The sequence below is a fragment of the Gymnogyps californianus genome, chromosome 3, assembly GCF_018139145.2.
Source record: "Gymnogyps californianus isolate 813 chromosome 3, ASM1813914v2, whole genome shotgun sequence".
NCBI lineage: Eukaryota > Metazoa > Chordata > Aves > Accipitriformes > Cathartidae > Gymnogyps > Gymnogyps californianus.
In genome coordinates this window covers 109,749,443-109,757,375 of record NC_059473.1, presented here as the reverse complement: position 1 = coordinate 109,757,375, position 7,933 = coordinate 109,749,443, and positions in this window count along the sequence as shown.

Sequence of the window (7,933 nt, the reverse complement as noted above, 5' to 3'; positions counted from 1 at the left end):
TGTAGTAAACAGTCAGGAACATAACCCTCTAACCAGTCCCACAAAAGCAAATACACAAAAGAAAACAGAAGTAAAATTATCTCAGGAAGTTTAAGCAGCTAAAAGTTATTCATCTCAGACTGCAATTTTACAGCGACTTCAGTGAATTTTCTGATGGCCTGCTAAATGAGCATGTGGAAAAGGATCCCACAAGCTCCAGTGTTGGTTCTTGGGAAAGGAAGAACCCAATGACTTTTGGAGGAAAGACCCATACCAGCCTTCAGTCGGGCTGGCTTGGGCTATGGGAAACCAACCCCATGCTTCTTCAACATCAATGGACTGAAACAGTGAGCAGTTCATCTCATCTCATCCCTCTTAGACACCAAACCTAGAGACAAGTCTAAATCTCACATAACTTGTGAGATAAACCCCCTCTGGAGGTAACTGTTTCTTTCCATTGAATGTAATGGGAGATTTTGCTGTCTAGCTATCTAATTTGTAGACATCCAGCTTGGGTGAGATAAAAAACTGTGAGAATCAGGGTGAGAAACTCAGTTTTGGGTTCCTCACTACAGCTCTGTGAAAGGAATGAATGAATAACTTTGCAGAGCAAAAGAAATGAAGTACACCAAATGTAAATACTGGAAATCCATATGTATGTATTTAAGAGGAAGAGAGAGATAAAGATTTTGAAGAAATAAGGCTGCCTTGCAAATCTCTGTTTCTTTTAGACACATTTTCACTGTGGCTACCTATATCCCAGTCCCCAGATTGAAGTGGGATGAAAACTTGCTGTGTTACTACAAGGTTTTGTTGCTTGTTAAGTGACCACTGCTAGAGCCATCACTGCTGGTTTGATGCAGCTTCCTTTATTGTTTTTTAAAACCAGAAGTTTCTCTAAGATATTTAAGGATTTGCCTGTTTGACAGAACAAAAACAAAAGAAAGAGAAGTTGCTGAATAATATAAAACAAGTGACTTTTGTGGTTGTCTTTTGGGTCCATTTATTGACTGGTCTTAGTGTTTGCTTCTAACACTGAATACAACAAAATGCTCTTAGAAACCAAGGATGGGAAAATCAGAGTCAGAAACTTTGCAAAGGTGGTATGCAGCCATATTTTATTGGAAAGACGTCAAGCTCTATCAGCAGGGCCAGCATAGGCTGGGATCTAAAAGTCCAGTCTCCTACGAGAGGCAGCGGTTCCCAGCCCTGTCTCCTGAGGGGTTTGAACTTCTCATCAATGGCACGTTGTCTGGCTGAGCAGTGCCTCTGGCTCCCATCAACTTCCTACCAACATGCTTAACCTCTAATTTAGGCAGGAAAAATACTGACTGGCACAACACCCTTGAAAGGGTGCCAGTCCCTGATTTCAGTCCACCTTCTGTCAAGGTCAAATTCTTCTTAATTTCCAAACTCATTTCATTCAGTTTTATCCCCTGTGGTTGAGAAGAGTTTCCCATGGACACCTTTGGAACTGCTTCATCATTCTTTATATTGACATAAGGCTTAATAAATGTTAAGCTATGAGATGCTGAAATTACAGTATCACAAGGGTCGGTTCTTGAACTTGCCCTGTATGAGGATGCAAAGTGCCCCCTCTTTGGTGATCCTGGCTGGAGTGCTGAGCAAGTCTATTTGTGCTCAGCCAGGTGGGAGTGCTGCTGCCACTGAGGGAAAGCGTCCTGCCAGCAGTCCTGGCTTGAGAAGATTTGCATAGCAGGTGCAAAGTAACCCTGATAAACACTGTTCTACACAGACATAGTAAGAATAGTCTTTCACACAGGTATTCTATGAAATAAAGTATGTATGTTTTTTCACACAAACATTTTACACCTGTTCAATTTGCATTTGATGTTTTTTCTCCTTTCACTTGTATTTGCATGGTGGTGGTGGTGTTTTAATTACACTGCTGTGTGTTTCCCTCTTTTATTAAATTGAGTGTCCTCTTGTACTCTACTGGAGGCCTCTCCCCTAACTCTTTGAGCTTCTGTCCTTGCCCTTACTATGAATCTGCTCTGCCAAGTTTTCAGCTGACATGACATTGCTCATATCCAGGAAGTTACTGGGCTCCTACTGCTTTCCCACTCCTGGTTAACTATGGATTAAACATACAGACTCTCTTCAGCTGCCTGCGAGGTCTTACTGTTTTGCTAACTGGGACCACGTTTTTCAGAAGCGACAATTTGGGAGCATGCTCCTGGGAGAGAGGGGTTACTGGTACAGGTCAGTGCTCTTGATCACTGCTTGCTTGCCAGTCCATATGGAAAAAACCTGGGTCTCATTATCTCCGTGCATAAAAGAAACACAGTCATTTAAAACAATACCCAAAATAAATGGCAATGGTCATTTGTGGAACTATCTGAAAACATGCTAGAGCAATTCAGAAGCTATAAATCCTCCAGCATCATCTGTGGCTATAAACAGTGCTAGCTACCAGCAGTATAGATACAAAACACAGAAAGAGAGACACAGTAAGAGAGCCACAGCTAAAGCACTACTCCTCAGAGTAACTGCAAACTAGTAAATCTGGTTGCTTCCTTGTCTCTTACTCACTCTTCTTTAGCCTCCCAGGTTTCTTCAGGAAGCTGACCCTAAAGTGATATCACGTGCCAGAATACCTCCATCCTCCATCCTCCATCTTAAGGAAATGTCTACACCCCTCAAATATTTCTGTTGAAGAACTGAGTGAGTAACTTTCCTTCTTCAAAAATGCAGCTAACAGTCTTTGTTCGTCTCTTTGATGCTCCATATGTGGAGACAAGAGGAATCAGGAAAGGTGCCTGGACTTCTCTCATACATCTGGTAAGTGGATCAGTTCTCCAACACTCTGCCTGGAGGTCATGTGTCAATGTGTTTTTCAGTGCTTGTTGCTACTTTTTCCACATGTTCTTCCTCAGTTGTTGCAATGAGTAGCTGTTGTTCTGACATAGAAATTAGTCACAATATTCAGAGATTAGTTATTCAATACCACCGATCCCCGATGTCAAAGTCTGCGGTGGCATTATCTTCCGGAACTTCCACTGTCATCAGCACATCTTGTGCAATAACTCCTAGAAATTGTGTTGAGACCACAGACGCAAATAAGGGTGGAGACACTTATGGTCAAAGTGCCCTCCAAGTAGCTCTGACTGCGTGCGAAGGCTTGAATGACAGTGATGTTCACAAGCCTTCAGGACTGCCTAGTGCCTAACTCCTGAGGGATTACCAGCTTAGTTCAAGGTCTTCTCTTTCATTCTTCTTTTAGGCAAGAACTAAATGCAGAGTAACACTTGAATATAGCCTTTTTTCCCCCCAGATGGGTATAGGTTTCCATTCCAATAAAAATTAGCATTTCTCCTTCCATTTAAAAAGAAAGAGAATATCCTGTTTAGTCAATGGTAGGTTCTTTGTGGCTACTTGATACCTGGAACATGTAATTCAGGACTGACTTAGCACAAAGGAAATAAGCTGCATGCAAAACATTTCATACAAACAAAAGAATAAAGAAGAAACTTTGTTGGATTTATTATTTATTCAGAAATCCTACTTCTGGAGCTTGTGCTGAATCTCAGTTTTGGTTTTGGTTTGTTTGGTTTGGTTTTTTTTAAACACATTGATTCTGGTCTTCTTAATAAATGAAACTTGCAGATATGGATGCTTATGATTCAAAAGCCAATAGATCGACATAAAGAATCCAGAACTTCCTTTTTCTTTATGATTTAAGCCTTTACACCTGTCATGATTTTCAGGAAGCTGCCTCATAAATGGGTCACACATTCATCACATGGGGGTTATTTCTGTGTTATGCAGAACAGAGGCTGCAGGAATCTGCTGCAGGGAAATCTCAGTCTTTGCAAGCTCTCCTGCCAGCTGCGGTCCCTTCACAGGATGCACAGTACGGCTGCAGGTGGAACTGCAAAACAGCCTTGCTGGTACAGATTTGCAGAGCTGGCTTTCCAGGTGTAAGAACACTATCTAATGGTTAAAAACTTGAATTTAGCCCTTTTTATTGGAAAATGTATGTAACATATGACTCTTTAGCAATGCAGAGCAGAAGAGAAAAAAGAAGAATTTGGGACTTTGTATTTGAATGAGCAAGTGAAACACCTGTTAGGCTGGAAAGCCTAATTGAATTTTCATTGAGTTCTCTTTGTGTACCATCAAAGTGTCTTTAAGGTTAAAGCATCATCATATCAGGACAGGTACTGAACATTTTTCAGATGAAACACATTCTTGTATCTGACTACTAAGCCCATAAATCAAATCTTTTTAGAGAAATTGTTAACTGCAATGTTCATTGAGCTGTTCCTATTAAAAAGAACATGCTTTATTTTACTCACAGAATTTACTGAAGTTTAACAAGATCTGTTTCTCTTAATCATTTACTACTTTTTTCCACTTTTCCCTTTGAATCTTCTTTTGTCTCATATCTTCATATTAATTCAAAGTCATAGTTTTCATTGGCAGCTTGCTACATGTTCAAATTAGTGACCACAAGATTTATTTACCACAGAAAGAAAAATCCTTAGTAGCAAAGAGCACCTTTGTTATTGTTTTGGCAAAAATAAAATCCCAAGGCCAGGCTAAACCCAACATATAAGTAGAGGCCATCTTGCCTGGATTATAATTAATTTTGAATTCTTCCTGTTGCCATGACACCATGCATGAAAAGAAATAAGCCAGGCATTGTGCAGCACGCAAGAGCTTGTTGGAATTTTGGGTTTTGTTTCTTATGTTTAAAATAGCAAGAAAATTCCATTTTAGTGAAACAAAAGTCAGCAGTAACATCAGAGAGGTTTTCCTTTCTGTGGAGTGGGAGAGGGGTGGATGCCAGATATCTTTTGAAATCTTGCTTGTTGAAGGAAATAATAATAATACTGAATCAGAGATGTTTGCTTAAATTGCTTGACTCTGCTCCTGGCAAATCAAGTGATTATCGCCTTTTATAATCTTTGTGGACTACCCTCATCTAATATTCCTTTGAGGCCACCCCCTCCCAGCTGCTTCAGGGGCAGCGCTTCACCAGAGCACAGCACACAACCCACACACCCATCACACAAACCTTATGTTGAATCTTCTGTAGCTCTTCAGAGATGCTAGGAGAGGGTGAGTTCTTCAGGGTGGAAATACCCATTTTACACAAAGGACATACAGGACTCTAAAAATAATGGAAATTTTGTTGGACCTCATGTTCTGACTGCTTTTATGGCCTTTAAAGAGATTATGATATTTTCCTGTAAACAGAAAAGGTTTTAGTTCCCCTACCAACATGTTGAGTGCTCCTTGTATCCAGGAGCTTTTACAGTTCGCAGTGTTTCACACGTGGTTGTTGAATACTCAGAAACATAAAGCCGTATAAAACCCTTCCCCTGGGGCATCATTAGTTGTTTTATTGGCAAATCCCACCCGATGCAGCCTCCCGACTGAGCCCAATAACTGTTGCTTGAAGCAAGACACCAGGAACACCGCAGTCGTCTCTGTGGGGCTGCTGCCCACCTGTATTTGGAGATGACCATCTATGAGCAGAGACAATCGTGACCATTTCTACTGAGTGCTCCATGGTGCTGCGAGCTGCAGCAAAGGGGTAGGAAGGCAGCTCCCAGCTGCTTTGCTGGCACTGGATAGCAGCTAGAGCTTTTCTGCAAGCTTCATATTCAAGTTGGAGTAAGGAAAGTCATAGTCCATCCAGCCAAAAGAAGTGTTATAACCTTATTGAGCTGTGCTGACAGGCTGTATGTTTGAGGTTGCCATCAAAAACTTTAAAGACCTTAAGTACTGAGTGTCCTGAAGGGTCATTAAGGTATCCTGTGATTTAAAGCAGATGTTGCTGGAACCTCAGGCATTTCTCAGTTTCCTTTGCCTCGCAGCCACAGCCTCTGGCCAGACCCTGCAGCTCAGAAGGGGTTTTCTCAGGCACAATGGTAAAAGCTATCAAAGGGAGATGGTTGCACCCTATGGAACTCTTTAGGTTTCAAGGGAGCCCTGGGATGTCTCTAGAAGGACCAAGGATACTGTAGCTTTTCGCATTCAGTTTGTTTCCACAGTTAAGTGGCAGAGAAAATATCTGGGTTAATTGCCTCAGTTTCAGTGCGAAGGAGAAGCTGACTCAGAGGGTCAGCTTTCACATAAGGCTCGTGCATTTTAATCCAGTCACAACCCCCCCTCTGCCTCCCTTACCAAGTCTTAGTTGCAAGGAGATGCCAGTAATTGACTGCAGAACCTGCAATGCAGCACATCCTAAGATCCCAAGTCAAAGGATAAAAATTGCTGGTAAGGGTGATGGCACTAAGCACCAAACTTACATTACTATCTGTCACCACATAGGTAGAGGTGACATAGAGAAAGGTGCTCTTTCTCAGTGCCTCTCCCTTCTGCTGCTCTGGATCTCTCTGCTTTCTGTTTCCTACTGTGGGAAGCAGTGAGATGGCCCCTGTAGACTTGCATCTTCCAAGGGCCATTCTTCAATACACAATGCTGCTCTGCGCCTAGAAACCATACCCTGCTGCTGGGAAGCCAGGAAGAGTTGCAAGCAGCACTGAAAGGCTGGAGGCATCCTGCACTGAGAAGGTCCTCAGTCTCCAACCATCTTCACCATCAATGCTGAAGGCTGGGGAAATCTGCTGAACAAAATGCAGTGATATGGTGGGAACAAACCGTTAGCAGTCTGCTAAGATACACTGTGCTACCCCAATCCTCTAATTGCACTATTTTGCATAAGATTATTGTGAGGTCCTGAAAAGGAAAAATGGATCCAGCTGAAAAACATGCTCCAAACACATCCCTAACAGGCCGTAATCGGCATGAACCAGAAGTTTTCCAGGAGTCCCTGGAAGTTTGGCAGGGAGATGGTGGCAGCCAGGACAGCACATTATATTTTCTTTAAAAGTTAGACTTTCTGTTAGTGTTGGCAGGATCCTGAAACATACCTCTAGGCCACAAAAATACAAGAAACTAACTTTTCACTTTGCTTTACTCAGATATACTTGGGGGGTGGGGGAAGGAAGACACACGAACGTTGAAACATATATAAATAGAGTGAGGTAAAGGCAGGACTCACAGCAACCCCCCGTTGCAGCTTGCCTCCCCTGCCAAACATGTTGACTACTAAACGGATGGTTAGAGTTATTGTTTGGACAGTTGCATTGTTTCTGCTGAACATCTGTATTGAGGAACACAGATACGACAGCAGACGTGGGTAGGAAGGGAGAAGAGAATAATTTGGCTCAGTTACAACATCCGTCAATTATAAATCATACGAAGATGCAATGTTATTAGCCAATACTTAATCTGTTTTAAACCAACTGATTTTGTGTTCCCCCTTCTTAGTGTGATTAATCAGTGCTCTCTGAACAAGGCATTTTGAAAGAGACCTCTGGTTTGCACCTCTCATTTTACATTTGCAGATTGAAACATCTCTACGTGTATATCAATTTTCTGAAAGTTCAAATACTTAGGCTTTTTCACTCTCAGAAAAGGTTTATATATACTCTCAGAGAACAGGAGCAATAACATATGTTAATATCCAGAGACTAGAACAGCCCCAGCAGAGGCCCATCATAACATCGTTATTTTTAGCCATGATATCATTACAATTAACTCTGTGGAGGTTTTGAAACACAGACTTTAAAAGCTTGAGATAGATAGAAATCTTGTTAATATGGATTTCTCAAAGAAAGCCAGTCCTTATTGCCTGCAATGGCGTTCAGAGACTGCACCCTGCTGGCTCACAGCAGCACCGCTTACCGCAAGGGCTTAAAATACCCTTTCCGTGTGCTTTTCCAATGCTTCAAGAAAAGTTTATCCATATTCCAGCTCAGGTATCCCTCACTCATCCTACACCCATCATAGAAGTTACACGAGACTTCAACAAAATGAGTACACTAATAATTACTGAGGCATGAAAATAAAGAAAGAAATGCTGCATTATGCTCATCTGCCAAGGCAATTTTAAAATGAAGTTTTGCACAATCTCATG